Genomic DNA, 24,565 nt, shown 5'->3' on the forward strand with positions numbered 1-24,565 from the left:
CTATAATCGAAACCGAAATCAAAACATGAAAAATTCTTTGTAAAATCATCAATAACAAAATAGATGGCTAAAGTGTCATCAGCAATAATCGAAACCGGAACCTATGCATATGAAGAATTTTTGGTAAATTTATTTATTACAAGAAATTGAAGGTCATGACTATTAAACGATAGTGAGTCGGAAGGAAAAGATATAAGCGTGACACACAAAATAACACAAACTTTATCGTATTAATATATGGAAGATTTTGCGTTATCTTAAAAACCGCTTTATATACATGCAGTTAATATTGCCCCTACTTACTTGCCCCTCCACAAAGACAGAGTTAGAAACAAGGTCGGTTTTTATCGGCCGAACCCAGCTCCTCCAATAGTGGCCTTCTTGATAGGATCGAAAATAAAAAAAAAATTGTCTCGGTCATGAAGGAGTTCTCCTCCACTGACCGAGGACGGAAAAGATTAAGTGTTGTTATAAATCGTCCCTGCATGTGTTTATTTCCCCGCTTTTGTTTTCTTTATTCATTTCTCGTATCTCTGTACTTGCATTGTTTTTATCGTTGCCTCTAGCTGTGAAAATGAAACTTTCTGTGTTTTGTGTTGTGTATTATTTTCTTTCTTTTCTGTAGTATTTACACTGTCTTCTATACTTCACTGTTTTATTACCTCGTCTTTACTTTTTCAAATGCGGTTAGTCAGTGTCATTCATCGCATATAGTGAATTGTGAATGAGCATTAGTTTCTTCGTTTTTCTTGTCAAGAGATCACCTTTTTAATAGATTGTCCTGAAAAAATACTATCGATTCGACACAGGTGTTTATATTTTTACTAGATGGCTTCTATGTGTATTTATTTTGATTTTCGTTTATTATTTTCTTTATTTTTATTTCGTTTATGTTGATGCTTTCATAATTCACAAATCAGCATAAGTAATATATTCATGACTGGGTCGTAATCTGTACATGATTTTGCAGTTCTAGCCCTCCATCCGCGTCCTCCACTTTCTGGTAGTGATCTCTGTTTTCATCAGTTTCTAATTCTTTTGGCTTTTTGCAAATAGCTTCAGTCATCCATATACGTAAGCGGGTTCATTATTTTCGCTATTAGTAAGCTTGTTAACGGTATTTCGTGGTTTCATGTCTATTATAAACCAGTAGTAGTGAGATATAAGGTAGCAGCTATATATTAAGTAATGGCAACACTCGAGAATGAGTTGCTGCTATCATATATATATATATATATATATATATATATATATATATATATATATATATATATATATATATATATATATATATATGTATAATACATATATATATATGTATTATATATTAAAAAAATGAATTAATAGCCATTAAACATATTATACGTGTATACTTATATATATATGTGTGTGTGTGAGTATATATATTTAGATGTGTATGTATGTGTGTCATTGTGCATGTATAGTGTGATGATCCAATATTCAAGGCAAATATTAATACCATTTATTAAGTTCTAATTTTTATTGTAATAATAATAATAATAATAATAATAATAATAATAATAATAATAATAATAATAATAATAATAATAATAATAATAATAATTGCGTTTCATTCATAACGACGGACATTTATATCCATAAAATGTCTCATCGAGCCGATTCGGCGCCATTTCTACTCTCCAACCTTACCACTATTCGATATTCTTTTACAACTCTCAGTTACAGTTTCCGGGTGCCATTTTATTTGTAATCAAATTTATCAAAAAAATAATCAGATTCATTTTCTTGTGTAATGTGTTGTACATTCTACCGTTTTCTTTAGTAAATTTGCTTATGGTCTATCTATACAATGACTACATTTTACTGCTTTCTAAATCTTTTACGATCTTTTTATCTAATTATAACCTTTCGCTCGTTTTTTTATCTTTTCCACATGATTGCTAAACAGGTAAATGTTGTGTAGTTGTGTAGGTGTGTAGTTGTTATTCGGCATTCGATATTTATATTGTTGTCTCCTGGGTTTCCCCATATATTGCCCCAGAAGTGTTTTCCTTTTCTGTTCGGTTCTATAGTTCGGCTTTTGTATTTACTCCGTTTTTTAAAGCCTTTATTATAAAATAGGTTTCCATAATTTTGACTTCTTTTTTCTTGTGTCCCCCCTTGTGTCTAACTGTTCTTATGACCGATTTTATGTCGGCAGACCGATCCTAAAACTGATTAAATGCCTGTTATTTTCTCGGGACTCCAGTACTTTCTGCAAAATTCTGGCGATACTCCAACATTACAATGGATGTCTATTGTCTAAATCAATGTATTAAAATATTTATCACACTTCTCAGGTATCTCCTAAGAAAAAGTACAACTTCTACCCAATTCAACTTCCAAAATCTGATTATATCCTTTTCAAGTTTTATTTTAGATCTTCCTTTCTTTTGTGTACTCAACATTCACATCAACTATTATTGCAATATCAATGATTATTGCCTTGAGTTCCTATTTTCTAACAATACTAGCTATTGTCGCCTTGATTCAAATTATCACATATGGTATTCATATGTTACAATACTTTAAATTGGTCTCTCTCCATCGCCCTTTCTAAAACATGCTTTTACAATTCATCACTGCATAGCAATTATCTATTTTTACATATATCCTAATGTACCTTTCGCAATATTTTCAAAAGATATTTTACTTTTATGGTAACTTCTCACGAGGTGTTGTATATTCTAAACTTTTCCACTCGCACAGTCAATACATGCGACTTGCAGCCGTTTTATTAATATTACCTCACCCAATTTATCTCGGACATTTTTTTTCTGAGCAGCATATATTAGACGTTTTGTTCCAACTTGTAAGTTACATTCTCACAACCATGACCAGGTTTTCTTTTCTTATCAACTTCCTCTGGTATATTTCTACTGAATCGACTGCGTATTTTTTAAAGACCTTTTCTCTCGTTTTTTTTTTTTTTTTTTTTTCATTTTTTGCCTTTAATTTAGTTCCTACATAATTCGTTCGCTTGCAATTGTTTTTTTTTAATAAAATGAGACACACACATTTAGAAGATTATTCTCACAGCAAGAGATGTAAACTTTCAGAATATTTACTTTTTCTTTAAAACATCTTTAAACACCTATTAGTTAGGTCACGTTCTTCTCTTTACTGATATAATCTTTGGAGTAAAATCTCCATTTACTGCTTTCGTTTTCCTTGTCTATCTGTCTATATATTTCAGCTCGTTTTCTGTCTATTCCAGAATCCGCGTTTCATATTAAAAAGGAGCGTTTGGCGATGTGTTCTCTTACGCTTCAATCTAAGAACATACAGGCTTTTTGTTTTGTATACCATTCCTATTATTGCTCTAATTCTTATTCTGTGTTAGTACCCCTGGGTGTACCAAACATCGTTTTCCCATGGGGTGTTTATACACCCCAATACAAAACTATTTATAGTGATATCATTTAGTAAAATATAGTTATCTTTCTTCTTCAGAACATGTCTTCGATTCCTGTTAAACAGTTTGTAAAATCGTTTCTGCTAATCTCTACCCATACGCTGTCTGTGCTCGCTTTCTATTTTAGTTTAAAAGATTGTTTCTGAAGGAAAAAAAACTACATGTTTACCTTAATCACTTTATTGGAAAAATTATGTAATTAAGTAAGAAATGTAATTATCTACCGAATTATAGTACATATAAACACACATACGCATAAACACATGCATACATATATATATATGTGTGTGATGACTCTTCTCAACTTCTATGCTCAATAAATGTTATCTATATATTTTAAATTGGTATATAGGATATTCAGCTATGATTGGTCAGTTATAACTCGTTTGCATTATTGCAACACGCTAAGCAAAAGTCATTTAAATTTATTTCAGAAAAAGCAGGTTTTAAAGAGTATCCACTAACTTTTCGTTTGTTAATTCATATTTTTCCTTAAATATGAATTTCTAAACTTTGATTTTGTAATTACTACTCCAAATATAGTAATAGGAAAAAATAGGAAATATAGTAATACGAGTATACTGATCAAATTTTAGGTAAAATCTTGAACCCTAATTTAAGTTATGAAGAAAAAATAACGTATCCAATACTTTTGCGTGGCACTGTATAACAAATTGGTACTTTTTTATTAACTTGAAAAAGGGGTCTTGAATATGAACATCAATACACACACTAAGCAAAATAAATTCATAGAACTATACATATATAAATATTTGAATATAGAGTTGTTCATTTTTCCCGGTTAATGTAAAATATATATTTATTGTGCATATATTTTCTCAAATGTAACAAACTTGTGGATAGGGATATCCAGAGTTTTAAAGTCAATAAATATTTATTATTTTATAACAAGCAGCAACAATAGAAGATTTGATTTTAAAAAAAAGATCAAGTAAGTAAGGACATATAATTTAAAAGACTCGTCTATTTGATTTCTTATTGATTCCTATACCCAAGACCGTTACACTTTTTTCTGATTCTAGATTCCTTTACGCTTAATTGTTTCAATATATATATATATATATATATATAATTATTTTTTTTTTACTATAATAATTAAATACCTACAGACACTAGTGTTTCATCCTTTCGGGATTCTTCAGTGCAGGGTGTTACGATTACTACCAGGCGAACGATTCGAACCCCGCGACACGAGACATCTCTGGCTCGATTAGCGGAGACCGTATCCATTCGGCTACTATTAATCGTGTGAAATAGCGTTGAATTTTAAACATTTTAATTTAAATGTTCATTACGTCAGACAGACAGTGATCAAATCGTTATACGATGATCTACGCATAAGAGCTAAATTGACCGACTTTTTAATTCAACAGAAAATGCTCAACGATAAGAAACGCATTTCTTAAAGGGGCTGTTATATTATTATTTTTCTACTATAATAATTAAATATATATATATATATATATATATATATGTATATATATATATTACAATTAGATGTTTTTAATTTGTATTGTATTATTTTTATTATTATTTACTATTACTTTATTATGATATTATATAGCATATCCATATGTTTATCATGCCATTTTTCTTATTATTATACTTATATATTTATTTACAATTATTTTTGTCATTGTGATTATGATAGTTTGCTTAAAACATTTATTCCACACCCTAAACTGACCACTTCTCTACAAGGTCGAGTTTTTCGCCGACATTTTTGCAAGTCATTCAAACCTCGCGTCAACGATGTTGCAAAAAAGGTGTTATTTCAGCCGCTCGTGACGTCACTATCGCGATGGGGTAATCGTAACACCGTTTTTCCCCCCTTCCTTTTCTTCTGGCACGTTACGGGTTTGGGCCTGCTTACTACCCCTTTTGGCCTTTTGGCCAAGATCAAAGTGTGGTATCTGTTCTTCAAATGCGGCACTTCCTTTTCCCGTTCTCTTTCAGTGGAGGATAGATCCTTCACGACTGAACCAATTTTTTGTACCTTTTCTCCACGTTAAAAAACGACCCTGGTGTCTAACTCTGTCCAGTGTGGAGGCATTATAACTAGGTACTCCTAATTGCTTTTTTTTTTTTTTTTTTTTTGCTCTCGCAATTTCCCTCCTTTTTTTTTTTTTTTTTTTACTCAACCAACACTCTTACACACACCTTCACTTTTTATCGCCGTCATGTTACGAATTCGAGCCTGCCATCGTACTAGAATTTTTTTTTGTTCAACATACACCTACAAACACCCAGACAACCCCGGACACCCAGTCTAGTTATTATATAAAATTTGTTTTTCTCCTCACGGTATAAGATCGTAACCTAATGGGTGAATACATTGCTCCCTCATTTCTTAGGTAAGCGAAATCCAATGGAAACAGCGTTTCAATCTAGTAACATTGGTAAAACATGACACCGGTCTTGTACACACACACACACACACACACACACACACACCCACACACACACGCACATTTATATATATATATATATATATATAAATATATATATATATATATATATATATATATATATATATAGTGCAAAATTTTGTTTAAAATTTAAAGTCTCACGTTTTCTTTTTTATAACCTTCGTTTATTTCCTGGCTTTTTCCATTACAGCCGTTTCATTAATGAGTTGGCAATTTTACGATTTATGTTTCTGTAAAAATATCCTGCCCCCACCAACTTCTTTAGATGTTTATCCAATATTTATATTTTCCTTCAATAAGATTCCAGACTTATTTTGCACAAGCATTTAATATTATCATAGACTCTTTAAAATTAAGTATGTTATTGCCATACATCTTATGAGATGACCAGGCAAATTTTTATGATCTAAGATTTAAATGAAAAGCTACATAATTGATTGGAATGCACCAACAATGCAATCCAGACGTTAGGATTGTTTAGAAGAATGATATGCAAAGCATTTTCATTTAAACATCAATAAATGCCACAAAAGCGTACAGAATAGTTTAGACTGCTTTTGGATAATGTTGTAAGAATTGACCAACAGTTCTTGAGTAGCATAAGAGATAAAAGGGATTTAAACATCGAGTGGAGACAGATACTACACTTGGATGCCAGCCCGAATACCGTATTGTCTTAACTACACGATAAGTAATCACTGGGACACACATGCATACGCACACGAATGCGTGAACACACACACGTGCATGAATCTGGTTAGCACGTGCGTGTGTATACGAGTTTGGAGAAAATTTCTCACAAAAAAAAGAAAAGAAAAACAATAACGGTCTTGATTAGCCGCGGGTCATCGTCTAAGTCCAGAAAAAAAGAAGGAAGTGTGTCGGTTCGGTGTCGATATTGTTATTCCCCTGTTGGCTATTGGAGCGACTTTTCTACCGCTTATGAGAAAGCGTATAGTGACTTTTACAATAGACTCCACGATACATTAAGGGGCATAGAGATTTCTATGAATGAATGGTGGACGTCGCTCGGGCAGGTAAAGCTTAGCAAGCTGAATAACTAAAAGGAGAAACGAAAGTGTTTCTATAAGAACAGACGAAAAAAATAATAACAATAATACTCATTATTGCATTTTATTATCATTATCATTATTATTATTATTATTATTATTATTATTATTATTATTATTATTATTATTATTATTGCTGTTGTTGTTGTTTTGTTGTTGTTGAAAATAAACAAATAAAAAGAGGAAATGATATTATAAAATAAAAATAATACATATCAAAAAATAAATAATAAAACTTGAAGAAAGATAATCACAAGACGAACAAAGAACCTATTAATATTATGAATCTTATTGTCATATAACGTTTTACAAAAATATTTGTTTTTTTTTAGTCATTTTCCTGCCTTTTTTCGTTTTTTTTCACGCTGTTTTCGCGGGCGTATGTTGGACATAATCTAGACGATTTGATACTATAGCGTATGTATATAAGAAAGTACAGTCATTAAAGCAAGTCTATTACTATTGTAACCATATTGTGTCATTCGAAAACCAAATATTAAAACAAAAGTGGGCAAGTATAGAAAACGCAAGTGCAGAGGCTCCATCAAAATTCACAAAAGAGTTATAATAAAACCAGTCGAATCTAATTATATTTAGCACTCGCCTCGTTATATCGTATGATTTTAATTTTATAAGGATTCCTTCATGCCAAACATTGTCCGAGGGTTTAAATATATAAAGGTTATATCCCTGGATCCCCACGCCTTATCCAATACGTGACATATGCGTTCAGATGGGACTGTTAAAATATCCGTAGTAGAACAACATTTCCTAAATTCATAATGTCGGTCAGAGTAATAAGGTTTTCCGAAGTATTTAACTTGTACTTGATTGATTAATGTCAGAAAGATTTTAGCCAAGACGAGGGTGGAAAATGATACGGCGAAAATCGATTATGTCAATCCTTTTACCAGAATTGTTGCACACTGGCACCACAAATATCTTCTTACAGCTATCAGAGAAAGTAAAATTCCGCAAGACATTGGTTTTAGAGTTTAAAAGTACGGGGGTAGCTTGCTAAGGCTTTCTTAATTAGCATAGCAGAGATGAGATCAGGTTCAAGCACATGCTTTGGAGATGTCTACGTCTGTTGCCAAGGTCGCTGGAAAGGTGGTGGGATCCTTCTACCACTCCAGAAGATATCTCACTACTGATGCAATTCTCTATCTATATAAAAACCAAGTACGTCCAAGGATGGAATACTGCTGCCATATCTGGACAGGAGCTGCTAAAAACAGCCTATCCTGCGTTGACAGAGTACAAAATAGACTTCGAGGCTTAGTGGAGGATGCCCTTTTCTCTACCCTGCAACCTCTCTCCCACAGAAGAGACGTTGCGAGCCTATCCTTGTTTTATCGTTATTTCCATGGCAGGTGCTCGTCTGAACTCCAATCTCTGCCCCCCCCTCGCCAATCTTTCACGAAAAACACCCGTCTAGCCAAATCCACTGTGAAGAATTTCCCCCACTCTTTATCTGTGCCTAAATCAAAACGTGGATTCCATGAACAAAGATTCCTTCTTAGAACTGCACGCCTGTGGAACTCTGTTCCGTCTGCCTGCTTCCCACCGGACTACAACTTGGATGTGTTCAAGTCCAACGTTAACAAATTCCTAATGAACCGCCCCCTAAAGTAAACCCTTCATCAAATCTCCACACTAACGTTATGTACTTGCAATAAATCTTATCCCTGAGTAACTTCCGGGCCTTGATATGTGGTGACCACTGTGTAGAAAAAACTATCGATGACATGGGCAGCGGCGAATTTCAGATCATCAAATATTGCTTCAGTGTGCATAGGTAAATTTGGAAATGAGCTCTTGTGTATAGGATCTATGCGAATTTTGGTTGTTATATAGTGGCCGAATTTCTAATTGTCCTTTATTCACTACCGTAATAAACCTTAGTCTTAATGCAAGATAGCTGTAAGCGAAAATCATATAAATAACGATGTTCATCGCATTCAGTCGAAGCTCGTATGAGACGGTTTGTGCAGAGAATTATCGGTGAACGTAAAAAGCAGCAAATATAATTCTTTGATTTCGAAGTTATTCGTTTTGTTGTTTTACATTTCGATATGAAAAGTGCCAATGGGTACTAAGATCTTTAGTTGTGTTTTTATTATGCTTACAAGATGGCTGACCTCATTGGGTCTCGTAGTGCGAACGATTGGAGTATGATAAAAATGTCGTAAAATTCTTCGGACAAGCTCATTCTAAAAAGTCTAAATGCCCCTCCCACATTTGTGGTCATGTTATATAGAGCATGTGGGGAAAACCTATGAGGAACAATTAACTCTAAGTAATAAATACTTAAGGTTTTATCTAGATTAAAGGATTCAATTTAGATCGTAAGATAGATCGTAAGACAGTCTCTTTATTCCATAAGCGGTCATCCTGTCTCAATTTGAAGAAGAATAACTAAGATTAGTTCAAACGAACGCAGACATGGTAAATAAACATTGCGACGAATTCAAACTTACAGATCTCAGTGCAGACAATTTTAAATGTCTAGTATTTGTGCAAAGACTGACTTCAGACGATATGAGGAAATTTAAAGGAGTGTCTTAAAATTCGAAAATGAATCAAACCTAACCCCACAAAAGTTGACTGATAACTGCTTAAAGATAAAAGTATTTACAAATACTACAATAGATATTGAAGCTGGCGGTGCGCACATAAAAAAAGCAGATAATTAAAAAAAAAACACGTAAAAAATTAAACAGAAGTTAGGGGAATGGGCACACATATCGACACATAGATAAGAATTTGGAGAAAAAAAAAATCCCGTCTCCGTGTAATTAATGTGGTAATTTGATTTGGGTTAATGGTTTAATATTTATCAAGAAAATATGTAATTTGCAAAAATAGAATAAAATCGTTCTCATTTCAGAAATAAAATATGTTTGGCGGAGACTGAAAATAACAAAGAATGAATTGCCAAAATAAGGGACTATAAAAATTCACGATAAAGAAATAAACCTGTAACTTGATTCGGGTTCAGACTTTTCGGTAATAAAATTAAATACCTGGGAAAAAAACCCACAATGCAGCAGAGGCCGTTAACGGTTCGTAAATTAAATTCGAAGTGGAACTTTTAGCGAACTTCACATCATTGGGAAAGACGAAAAAACGAAGAAGCTTATGTATTAAGAAATACCACTAACCTACTCTGCTTGGACTTGGTTTCATCAATTTTAATCATGGGACCAGCTGATCAATAATTTACGCAAATCGAAAATAAGTAAAACAGACGCCCATATATATATATATATATATTTATATATTTATATTTATATATCTCTATGTCTGTATATATATATATATATATATATATATATATATATATATATGACTGTGTGTATATATATGTGTGTGTATATATGTATCTATATGTATACATAAAATTATTTACAATGTTAATTTTATATATATATATGTACATATATATATATGATTGCAACGTCTTGTCAGATTAGTGCCACTCCCTCAGACACTTAAAGCCCATGTGCCCTTACATGACCTTTTTTTTTTAGTGGTACGGGCGAATTCACACACTCAAGCAGACATGACACTGAACAGAGTCATTGCTATATATACATATATATATATATATATATATATATATATATATATATATATATATATATATACGTACACGCATACACACATACCCACATATATCCAAACACACAGCCATATATACATATATACGTACATACATAATACATATACATACACACATGCATTCATACGCAAATACATACGCATATATACACACATATACAAATACAAACACACATATACAAACATATACACATACAAATACGTACACATATATGCACATATACACATACATTTAATTACATATACATACATATCTATGCATTTATACACAAACATACACATCCCCTCTTGCTCGTCCGTCGAAGTCGACGATGACCAAGGTATCAATCAGTTCGGCGTCAGGGGTTTGTGGGTCCTGAGATGGCTGATGAGGCCAATCCGTGCTCGGCAGACTCTTCCACACTCTGGACACGTGAAGGCGGTATCGGCAGGCTGTGAACCGACAGCTTTCTCCTTCCTCATCTTGCGCTTCTGCTGGTCGTGTGTCATGCGTTGATTCTCTGCCCTGTCGGCTCCTAGGCTGATGACGCAACGCCAGGCCGAACGTTTAGCAGCGCGACTCTCCCAAGACTGGTGGCTGATGTCAAAGTCTTTTAGGGACGTTCTCAGACAGTCTTTATATCGTTTCTGTTGGCCCCCTGCATTCCGCTTTCCCTGGCTGAGTTCGCCATAGAAAAGTTGTTTGGGGATTCGGCTGTCGTGCATGCGATACACATGGCCTGCCCACCGGAGCTAGGTTTTGCGGATTTTGGTTGTGATGGTATGGAGCCCCGCGCGCTTCAAGACTTCTGTGTCAGGAATTCTGTCTTGCCAGCGGATGTTGAGACGATTACGGAGGCATCTAACGTGGAAGTCATTCAACTGTTTTTCATGTTTTTTTATATGGCGTCCAAGTTTCGCAGGCGTAGAGTAGGGTTGTCAGGACGACCGCTCGGTATACTTTCAGTTTGGTTGCGAGTGTAATGCCTCTCCTCTTCCACACATTGTCCCTAAGTCTTCCAAATGCACTGCTCGCTGTGGAGATCCTATGGTTAACCTCAATGTCAATGTTGGCGGTGCGGGAGAGGGTGCTGCCAAGGTAGGTGAATTGCTCCACAGCATGGATCGTCGGCCCTTTGACAGTGATGCCGGGTTATGGTATGCGTCTCCTGGGGCGGGTTGGTACATAATTTCTGTCTTCTTTGTACTGATGGTGAGACCAAAGTTGTCACAACTGGTGGAGAATCCGTCCATTTGACGTTGCATCTCTATCTCATTTGGGGCATTAAGTGCACAGTCATCGGCAAAGAGAAGATCTCTGATGATGGTTTCCCTCACTTTCGTGACTGCCTGCATTCGCCTGATGTTAAACAATTTCCCGTCACATCTGTACTTGATGGCAATGCCAGAGTGACTGTCTTTGAAAGCGTCCTGGAGCATGGCATAGAAAACGATGCTGAAGAGCGTCGGGGCTAAGACACAGCCCTGCTTGACCCCGTTGGTCACAGGGAAGGGCTCTGAGGGGTCGCCGTCATCCAGGACACGAGAGGTCATGCCCTCATGGAACTGTCTGACAATGGCGATGAACCTGTCTGGACAACCAAATTTTTCCATGATCCGCCAGAGGCCATTTCGGCAAACAGTGTCGAAGGCCTTGGTCAGGTCGACGAACGTGGTGTAGAGCCCCCGGTGCTGGTCGACACACTTCTCCTGCAGTTGGCGTGCAGCAAAGATCATATCAGCCGTCCCGCGGCCAGCTCGAAAGCCACACTGGCTCTCGGGAAGACGACCATCTTCAAGGTGCACCAGCAGGCGGTTGAGAAGGACGCGGGCCAGGATTTTCCCGGCGATGGAAAGAAGGGATATCCTGCGGTGGTTGTCACATGACTGACGATTTCCCTTGCGTTTGTAAATGTGAACGATAGTAGAATAACGAAAATCTTGGGGTAATTCTTCACTCTCCCACATGGATTGGAAGAGTTCTGTCAGTCTTAAAAGCAGTGTAGGTACACCAGCTTTGTATACTTCTGCTGGAATTGAGTCGGGGCCGGGGGCCTTCCCAGAGGAAAGTTGCTTGATGGCTTTGCTTACTTCCTCTGACGAGGGTGGGATGTCGAGCTCCTCGTTGATAGGCTCCTGGTGTAGTCGGTCGATGACTTCATCGTTGGTAGAAGATGGTCGGTTTAGCACGCTGTTAAAGTGCTCCGCCCATCTATTAAGGATCTGCTTTTTGTCATTCAAGACAGTTGTTCCATTGGAGCTAAGCAGGGGGGAGGAGCTAGAGGACTGGGGACCGTAGACAGCCCTAAGCGCATTGTAAAACTTCCTCATATCATGGCTATCGGCATGCTCCTGGATCTCATCTGCTTTGGCGCTGAGCCAGGCATCGTGCATGGAGCGGAGTCTGGCCTGCACCTTGCTGCGGATGTTGATGAAGGCAGCTTTCTTTGCGAAACACTTGGGGTCACTCTGATGTGCACGGAGAAGTTGGCATTTCTCCTCCAGGAGGAGCTGAATCTCAGAGTCATTTTCATCAAACCAGTCCTGGTGCTTCTTTTGCTTGGGTCCAATGATTTCGAGAGCGATGGAGTAGGTGGAGTCTCTGAGGTGTGCCCACTGATCTTCAATAGTGTCCGAGATGGTGAGGGGGACAGATAGCTTGTTGTTGATTGCTTCCTGTTGCTCATGGATGACATCTGGACTTTTAAGTTTTTCCAGGTAAAGGCGCTTTGTGACTTTCTGGCCCTGAGGCCGTCTCTTGGGTTAGATGTAGAGGCACATTTTGGATATGATCAGGCGGTGGTCTGTCCAACAGTCGGCACCACACACAGCCTTGGTCAATCTTACGTCTCTCCTGTCCCTTGCCCTGATGATGACGTAGTCAATCAGATGCCAGTGGTGGGAGCGTGGGTGCATCCACAGCCGTCTTGCTACGGGTGGGTAGGCGAAACATGGTGTATGTGATGGAAAGGTCGTGTGCAGCGCAAAGGCTGAGAAGCCGTAGGCCGTTGCTATTGCACTTGCCCACTTCATGGTGGCCAAGGACCCGGTCCCAAGTGGAATGGTCGGTGCCAACGCGGGCACTGAAGTCGCCGAGGACGATGAGCTTCTCTCTCTGCGGAGCAGCGGAGATGAGGTTTTCCAGATCTTCATAGAACTGGTCCTTTGCATATTTGGGGTTAGTCATGGTTGGTGCGTAGGCGCTGATCAGTGTGGCGGTTCTTGCCTTGCTGAGCGGGAGTTGCATCTTCATCAGCCGGTCATTGATGGCGTCCGGGATGCTGACCAGCTTCCTCACGTGCTCAGTCTTGATGGCGAAACCCACGCCAGCCTCTCTGCGCTCCTCGCTGCTGCGTCCACTCCAAAAATAGGTGTAGCCGCTACCTGACTCTGTCAGCTGACCCTTGTCTGAGAGGCGAGTCTCACTGAGGGCTGCGATGTCTACCTTATAACGGGCAAGCTCCCTTGCTACGAGAGGAGTTCTCCTCTCGGGTCGGTCAGCTCTGGTGTTGTCAAGCAAAGTACGAACATTCCATGATGCTAAGGTAAGCACCAACCCTTTCTTTCTCATGTCTCGACCGCTGTGAGGGAAACCCCGCCAGCCGCGGTATGCTGGCCAGGGGTGATTGGGAAGCATCTATGTTTAGGGATCCTTTTATCGCCCCGTCCTCATGCCATGGAGGCGAGCAGAGTGATCCTGAAAAGGACTGCTCGGTCGACCAGCCAGTTGCCTGCAGCCACTCGCTGCTTCGGTCGAATGGAGTACGACCAGTTTCTGGGCCGCCTGTGTGCAGGTTTGCAACTGCAGCTCCCAGTGATTTTCACACCGGCTGCTTTGCCGCTCGCCCATCGCCACAGGGCTTGGTGTTGACGCAATGTTTGACACCCTGACTTGCGCTGGATTTTGATTATAGTGAGGGGTACTTGCGCTGCATCGGCCTCACTCTCTCGTCCTGGCCCGCCCAATTCCAACGGCAAGACATAGTCGAGACGGAGGAACAAGGGTGCAGGAGTTGCCGGAGGGAGGCAAGTATGCCATCCAACCGCCTAAGGGGCTCCACTCCGTCGTTTCTGTCGGGGTTGCTCCCCTAGCCTTATCCATTTCCATGGCTCTCACAAGGCAGTGAGGCCATTTGACCCATGGCTGGGATAGGGATTGGTAATGTGTCAGGGCATGTCCACACGTCGGTGGGACGTAGCACAATCCCTCTGGGACTCCCTACTGTTCCGAGATCCTCTACTGATTCAGCCTGGAGTCGCATGACAACCAGTTACCGTGTGTGACCACGAGGAGGCACAGCAGAGGTCTTGATGATGGAGAGGCTGTGTACTGACAGGAGAAACTTACGCACTCGGCTTCTCGTTTCGCGCAAGGCTAGCCAGTGGTGGTTGCTGAGAGCGAGATGGTGCGTAAGCCAAGACGCTACCTTATAGCTAACACACTTGCGCATCACATCACCCTGTGTGCATTGCACAAACATACACATATGCATAGATACACATACATATAAATACACAGACACACTCATATATACATATATACAAACAAACACATATATACATGTATACATACATATGCACATATATACACATACACATATATATATATACATATACATGCTCATAAACATATATAAACATACGTACACATATACGTACACACACACGGATACATGTTTATAGAAAAATTCAAAATGCCCTATACATATTTTTAAATACGCCCCTCTATCTAAACCCTCATAATATAAAGAATACCCGAACAGTCTAAGACTGAAACGAAAAATCACAATACTAAAATCTAAGAATCCAAAACATAAATATCAAAATAGAATGAAAGCACCCCTACCCTTATTTAAGAAGAGCTAGCCCCCCTTCCGCACACATACACATTAGTAACGACCTTGGATCACTGCTACCTTCCTAGGGAAGCAAATTACTTCATAATACTATAAAACAGTACACACATTCTTCAAACCAATAAAAGAAAACACACACACATCCTACCCTAAAGGAAAAGAAAAAACATAAGCAGAGAGACAGAGTGAGAGAGAAAAACACGACACCGGAGTGACCACAGCCCAATGAAACAGTAATAAAATTGAACATTCCAAGGAATAGTAGACACTTACACGTTTCCACCTCTTGGAAACATTTCAAATGAACTACGAATATGCTATTTTTACATCTTCAACACATTTTGAAAATAATTTCTGAAGAGGATGCTTCACAGAACGTCTGAAACGCGTTAAAAACGATTTCAACGATTTAAAACATTATTACAATGATCTAAACATAATTCCCAATGAAAAACCAAGACACGGAATAATAAAATAATGTTAAAAAATACACATTGTTGGTGATCTCTCCCTTATTTAAATATGTATATATATATATATATATATATATATATATATATATATATATATATATATATATATATCAACAATTGAATATTTTAACATGCTGACATAAATAAACAGTAAGATGAACAACCATCCAGACGCATTTATACAATTATTATGTAATTTAAAAAAAAAAGATTCCTGTCCTGACTCCTCAGAGGAATAGGAACTCATCAACTTTCAAAGAAAATAATCACGCTCACATTGCATTTATTTTCTTTGTGTGTTTATGTGGTGCATTGATTTCTATGTGTTGCCTATAGAAAGAAATCTTAGATAGTCTAGATGAAATCGAAAAGTGTATTGTTTCATAAAATTTCCTGCAGAACATTATGGAATCTTCCCATATCTGTAGATGATATTCCATAAAGATGAAGAGGGCATATTCTGATGCAATATTTATCGTGTGTATAAAAGTTATCTTAGGAAGCCACTAAAAATGATCCCGTATCTCTATATTCCTGTCTTATATTAAAAAAAACGGCAACAACTGAACATCGTATTAAAAAAATGTGTCCTCTTTTGACGAGATATATATTATAGTAAAATAATTATTTAGACAATATCATGGTAGTATTATGTAGTAGGTCGAACACAAGTAAGTATTTGTAAGTTATTTGTCTGTCGATCAATCTATTTTTCTATGTGTATTATCGATATATACCTTGATATATTTACCTGTCTATTACTGTATCTATACATATCGATCTATCTATTTTACTATGTGTATTATCGATATATCCCTTGATATATTTACCTGTCTATTACTGTATCTATACATATCGATCTATCTAACTGCGAGATAAACAAGATACAAATTTGGATAATGTTGATAAAAGCATTCAAAGTATTATAAAATCATATCATATACAAATGTCACCGGAACTTCTGAATAGCTGGCCAAAGTGCGTGTGGGCCACACGGTTCTAGTTCGCTGAGAAGAATAATTGAAGTCGGAATTTGGACGTTGAGCAGGTCGGACGTTTTAACAGGTCGCCCCCCCCCCTTCACATGAGAGGGATCTTACGAGTCTCAGAATGGAGGCCTAGAATTAACCATTCAAGCAAAAAAATGCACTTTGCATTCTTCTGTTGTTGACACATGGAAAGTAAAAAAACAAAAAAAAACGATATTATATACAATCAGCGTTTTTGGAGTGAATGCATATTCTTTCAAACAGGTCACAATCTCCCCTCCAATAACAGGATGAATTTCAGTTGGACCAAGATCAAGGACGCATCGAAATAATCTTATTTCAAGAATACATGCATGACACACATACAGACTCGCATATGAACAGTTAGCATTGGAACATTAATAGACTGCAACAACAGAACACCAGGGTCATATAGTGAAGAACCACCATAGACATTTAGTGACACGTACACATTCTGGTGAACCGTTAGTAACAAGTATATATCCCTGGATGATGTTGGTACCCCATTATACAGCCGTAGAATTGTCGAATCTCTACCTTAACTATCAAATTCCGATTATCAATATATGCCTATATCACTCATTGGAACAGCACTTTTTAAAAATTCCACAATTTATGAATATGTTAAAAATTTCTATAAAAAATCGGATATATTTGGTAAATGGCCTCGTGGTCGCTCTAAGAGGTACACTTTGAGATTCTGGAAGGCTCGTTATTTTTCAGAGTAAACTTTACATTTTGAGATTCATACTTATACACTTTAAGAGTATTTTGTGGATTCTACAAATTTTCTTTAAAGAAAACCATGCAAATGCATACGAACATGTGCACAGACATGCGCACAGTTTTATGTATTAGAACTATTAACAATTCGATTCGTTTTATGTTGGGGCCTTATTTATAAAATATGTTCTTGAGGAGGAAACGCCGATATACGTGTCTAGTGAGTGTGTACAGAATAATCAATCCATGAATTAACATGAAAATCTTTGATTAATACTTAACAAGGAGGACACCGTGTTTTGACAAGCTTCTGGGTTTTACCTTTACTCCTGATCTGAAATGGAACACGTACATCAAGTCTGTTGCCAAGGTCGCCGGAAAGATGGTGGGATCCTTCTACCGCTCCAGAAGATTTCTAACTACTGATGCAAGTCTCTATCTATATAAAAGCAAAGTATGTCCAAGGATGGAATACTGCTGCCATATCTGGACAGGAGCTGCTAAAAACAGCCTATCATGCCTTGACAGAGTACAAAAAAGACTTCGTGGCTTAGTGGGGATGCCCTTTTCTCTACCCTGCAACCTCTCTCCCACTGAAGAGACGTTGCGAGCCTATCCTTTTTATCGTTATTTCCATGGCAGGTACTCGTCTGAACTCCAATCTCTGGTTCCCCCTCGCCAATCTTTCACGAAACACACCCGTCTAGCTGAATCCACTGTGAAAAATGTCCCCCACTTTTTATCTGTGCCTAAATCAAAACGTGGATTCCATGAACAAAGCTTCTTCCTTAGAACTGCACGCCTGTGAAACTCTGTTCCGTCTGCATGCTTCCCACAACTTGGATGTCTTCAAGTCCAATGTAAACAAATTCCTAATGAACCGCCCCCTTAAGTAAACACTTCATCAAATCTCCACACTAACGTAATGTACTTGCAATAACCCTTATCCCTGAGTAGCTTCCGGGCCTTGATAAGTAGTGATCACTGTGTAAAAAAAAAAACCCAGGTGGCGCTTCAACGCTCCAACTGGCAACGAATTCTCTGTAGACGTCCAGGGAGACCACCACAACAATCGAGCCATAGTTATCTACGCAATAGGCGTGAGGTCTTCAACGCATCGATCGTGCGATACACTGTAGTATTCTCTGATATTTCCATATGGTGAAGATGAGTACCACTATACCATGCCAACAATACTTGGGACACTAGACTACAAAACCAAAAATGATTTATGCAGAGCACATTACGCCTACAGACTAATGGTTTAGTTAATGACTACAACATTCTTCTACAGCAGTCCATTCTCGATGGCAAACAGATAATTTTTCCGTTCACATACACTGTCGCTGGCATTCACTTGCAAGAACAGTGTTATTCGCACGGGCAGCTCTACGTAACGACGCGCGTGTCAGTTGGCCATTCAAACACTTTGCATTCTCTCTTTAAAGAGCTGCTGAAAACGTGGTAGACAAAGAAGTTTTATAGGTCCCCGACAGCTTTTCACGGTACAATTTTCGTTCAGTTTATCAGCTTTTTTCTCCATCTTAACTGTCCTTCGAATCTTCATTTGAAAAAATGCGTTTCCAGCAAGGAAAGATTATCTATCACACATACACACACCCAGACACTAACACATACACAGTCAAACACGCACACATATATTTATATATGATCATATATCTTAACTTATATGTAAAGGGCACTTTGTCTATGGGTATAAATTTTTTCTCATGAGCTCCAAAACGAATGGGCCGATTATATATATATATATATATATATATATATATATATATATATATATATATATATATATATATATATATATATGGGGGGTACCAAATTATTCCCCACTCGGATCTAGGTGAAAATGCACTTTCGTAAATAATTGAATTAATCGAAGACGTATCGCAAAAACAAAAAAAAATATAACATATGTGTAAATCGCAATATATCCGAACAGTCAGAAAGGTGGACGAGCGGTAAGGGTTTCGGATTCTTATGCCAAAAGTCACCACAGAATTACCCTACCATATGTAAAACGATGTAATTTAATTATAAATTAATATTATCAGTATAACTTTTGTAGTATTTAAAACAAGAACGCCACAATAAACTAGTAATTATTTAAAAAATAAATTTCAACGTACGAAAATAATGAAATTGCGAGACGAATATCGTGTTTACATAATGGGCGATTTAAAATAACGTTCTCATGTAGTAGATATTCCAGACGTGAAAACATACCTGTTTAATAAATCTAGCAAAAATCAACGAGAGGTTAGATTTTCGTGAAATGATCGATACTTATCTATTTTAGAATGACATCACATATAAAATGCAGTTTCCGTAAAATATATGAGGGAAATATTTTTTTAGTGCGTGCCCCCCCTGTTTTTTTCGGAAGTCGAAGAAAATGTATTTTAATCTATCGAAATTTCCATTTATTATGAAACATAAGAGTTCAAATAAGTAAAAAAAATATTTAATTTTTTAAGTTTACGTTCACATATTGAACAAAAACTTGAAGTTGCAATTAAAAAATTGATATAAATTTAATATTACTATGTTTTTTTTAATAACGTTTTTTCTAAGTAATATATACTATAATCAGTTGAATTGCAAAGAAAAAGTAACCTCTAAAAAATGAACTGATGTTTAAAACATTAAAATGATAAAAATTCCATTATTTCAAAATCTCCCCATCAACATAGATTTTTTAATTAATTGTGTAGTTTTTAAAAATATAAAGGTATAAAATTTACATGGCTCGTGCAAGCTATTTTATGGCCAGATTAAAACCGATTAAAAATTAATATTGCGTTAAAATCCAGTTTTTGTACATGGACTGCGATATTCTTGTATGCTTTGTTTTATGAAATAAAATACGGAAGCTCGTTGAAAACATTCACTTCCGCTGCTGCGTTTGCCGTTCCAAAACTTCACAGCTTAACTCGATTATTCTGTTAGTGTTTCCGAGAAAGTAACCAAATTATCTACTAAAAGTCATTGTTAAATTACTTTTATAAATTTCTTTTTATGTACGTTTAATTTTAAAGTTTATTAAACTTTTTTTCCAATTTTAGATACCTTAGAAACTCAACTTTTTTCGTTAACTTTTGTTTTTAATTTTAGTAGTAATGAAGTGGTCAGGTTCTTTATTGAAAAAAAAAAAGCAAAAATGTATCCCTGTATATGCTATTAATGTAATTGATGACTATTGGTATTTAATAATTTAATTGGGTTTGTTTTACTATAAAAATAGACACGAAAAATATGTCAAAGAATATATATAACAAATAAATATTATCAACATTTACATTTCTACCTAACTGGATCGGGAATATCCAGCTTCCTAAAAAAGGGGCACTTTGGACCGGAAGAAAAAATGAAATTGCCTCGGTCTAGAAAGATGCCTTGCACTGATGCTGAACTTCTTATTATTTATTTAGGTTTAAAAAAAAAGACAAAGACAGCTTTAAAATATATGTGGAAGTACAAATATATGGGTGTACACAGATGTGAAAGCGTTGTCAAAAAACAAATATATAAAAAATGTTATCAAACGCAAATACTTTTCTTCCTAACTGGATACTTTTATAGTATTTTTCTTTATTCAATGCAAAATGTTTAATCGGTTCGAAAAAAAAAACCCAGTAATGTTGAAGATTGTCAGCGAACATGAAAAGATAGGCTCAATGTCTTTGTTTTATTTTTTATTTTGAAGTGAATATCGAGTCTTTTTCGAACCGAATAAACATGTTACATTAAATAAAAAAAACTAAAAAAACTTACCCAGTTAGGTAGAAAAAATACTTACCTTGCCTTTGATAACATTTATTTGTTATATATTTGTTATTTAGCAACATTTTCGAATCAATGTGTATAATAACACAAACCTATGTATATTTATCTTTGGTGGAATCAAACTGGTAAAAGGGAAAATTATGCGGGTGGGGAAATGCTCTTCCGTATAAATAATTTAAATTATTCTAAAGTATCGAAAACTTAAATAAACAAATAACAGGTGTAGTGAACTTAACAAAGTGTTTTATTGTCGCTTTTGCTCTTCCGTAGATGTCAAAACAGTCACGTAACATAAACAGATATTACTTAATCATTTCTAACGATAATGAATCTCTTTTTACATTTCTATAATTTAATATTTAAGTAAATTATTTGAATGTAAAATAAAGTCCTATTAAATTAAATTACAGACTTTAATAAGAGTTTTAAAAACTCGTTCGCCGTGGCTCGCATTACGCACATCAATTGATGACGCCACTAGATCATGTGTACATTTTGGAAAAGTTCACATAAAAATGGTAGTCCCCAGCGTACAATAATCGGCGTACACTATAGGAAGACTGGTATATTTAAATGGGACAGTCTGGGGGCGGGGCCTCTCAGGGTATCATCTTGCACTCTATTTTTTTTTCGGGTTGATTAAAGGCACCAGTTTTAAAAAGCCACGTCCACGACCCTAGGCTATGGGTGAAAACGAAACGAAAGATCTCGTCACCCAGGTGTCGAGATTTACAGCGTCTGATTCGGTAGAGGTTTGGTATTGAGACATAAACAGGGGTAGAGGGGGAAGCGTGCGTATTTTCTGACCGTTCTCCTTAGGACAGGGAACGAACTGGCGATAAGATTTCGGAAGAGTGGGATGTAGGGGCGTGGTAGAAGCGTGACAATGGGGTCTCACCCGTGAAGATTTTCGCGGACTTTTGTTTTTCTGTTTGAAAGGACGATAAAAATCGCTCATAATATGTGAGGGGGGGGGAGATTAAAATGTCTTTCAAAAAAAAAGAAAAAAGATTAAACACAAATAAGTGAAAAAATATTTAAAAAGAAAAAACTCATAAACATGTGGAAAATAACAATAAAACAAAACTAAATAGATATTAAACAATTAAAATACTCTCTGTTGTGGATTATTAGTAAATACAAAGTGAGTCACCGGAAACGGATGTTTTTAAGGAAACAGAACTCTAAAGGAAAGCAAAGAATGTTATTAAATATAAAAAAAAAATCCGTTTCCTGTGACTCACTCTGTGCCTAAAGTATTTTAAAGTAAATATAGTTTGTCTAGTTTCGTTTAGCTTCTTGATTTTACAGCGTATAATCCGAATCCAGTAATTTTGTAAAAGAAATATTCTCACTTTTGTTTTTTACTTTTCTTTCTTTGAAAATTGTAGCGTTGGGTATGGAGGAGCCAAACCAGGTGCCGAAATTGCCCTGCTTTTTATTGAAACCAACCGAGAGCTCTTTTTACTATCCGCGTTGTTCTCTTAAATGCAATTGTTTGGATCTCTGTTGCATTTGGTTCCCCAGAAATATTAGTTAGGTAGGACTTTAGGTTTTCTTTATAATCCCTGTGGCACCTCAAATATGTGGTATGATTGATATCTCTCTAAGATTCCAGGTTCTTTTCATATCAACTTTCTCTGACTTATTCCGTATAACGATGTCAGGTTTCACAACCATTTTAAAGGTAGGTGGCTGTAAGGATTACATGGTCGTAATGTATGGTATATAAGTCATTTCTAACTGCTCTTTCAGGTTGATGTTCCCAGGATTTGCTGCTACATTGGATGTTTAATTTGTTACAGATGGTCCAGTGGAGATACTTACATACTCTATCATGTTTCGCTGTGTGGTAGGCAATTTCCTGTTTGCATTTCCTTATATCTTGAGATATTTATTAATCGAGATTAGTTTGATTGTTTTGGGGCAGGGATTCAGTAGCTCAATGCAATCTGATTTTATAACAGCAGATGTTCGAACAGGTATTACAGCTCCGGGTCTAAGTGGATCATAGAGTAATTTTAACAAAGGTATAATTTCATATTCCCCACATACTTAATAATGACTCACAACTAGATATCTTTTAAATTCATAATCAAGATTAAATATAGCGAAAAATTGCAGAAAATGGTTTATTTGGATGAAACTACTCATTTATGACTTCTTTCAGTTAACATTTTTGTCATTAAAAATGAAAATTACATATTATGCCAACTTGCTGAGCGATAGCGCGTAAGAACAGAAAATGTAAAATTATTCAACTCTTTCTCACTTTTTCCCCGCACATTAGCAAAAGCTTATTTACGGCTGTCAGGGTGATGCAACGTTGCTGGAATTGAATGATGATCAACGTGTTCTTTTGCACTCCCTTATTTTTATTTTTATTTAAATCGGGGAAATCGCCCATTTTTTAATCAAATCGATTGATTGTCTGGTCTAATTGAGGATATATCACAGTTCACCGCGAGGAAGCTGTGCATGCTTCCTGCGAGTGATTAGTCCACAATATATCATAGTCTATATTGCACTGTAGAGAACCTGTTTATTCTATGAAATAATTGTATATATAATAGCTTGAATTTAAGTTTAAATTTAAAGAATATTAGGTAACATGGTGAAATTGGTCTTTAAGCAGAAACATTCATATCGAACGTACCCCTGTCATAGCAAAGAACCTACTGTTTATTTTATACGTCGGGCTTTTTCGTCTTGTTGTTAGAAAACTTCTCAAATGCATTCGTAATGTTAAGCTATGCACGGGGTTAACATTGATCAAAATCACCGTTTCTTGTTTCATAGAATCATTTCGGTTATTGATATTAGCAAAGACATTCGGGTACAAAACCAACCGAAAAACACTTCTTGGCACATAAAATATCTTCGGGTGAAATTTCATAAAAATCGACCCCGCATCCTTGGAGTCCATGAGGAACAAACTCAGAGACACAACGAACAATGCCATTTTATATTATAGTAGAGAAGAGATGAAGTAAAATATTAATATTATGCAAATTTAATGGAAAAGGTTTTACAAAACTTCCATTTATTTCCAGCAAAATCGGGGGAATCGGCCATTTTTTTCAAGCAAATCGATTGTTGCATGTCCTAATTGAAGACCAATCGTAGTTTACCGCGAGAAA

This window comes from Euprymna scolopes, chromosome 30 (assembly GCF_053919585.1).
Source record: "Euprymna scolopes isolate OS-2025 chromosome 30, ASM5391958v1, whole genome shotgun sequence".
Classification (NCBI taxonomy): Eukaryota; Metazoa; Mollusca; class Cephalopoda; order Sepiida; family Sepiolidae; genus Euprymna; species Euprymna scolopes.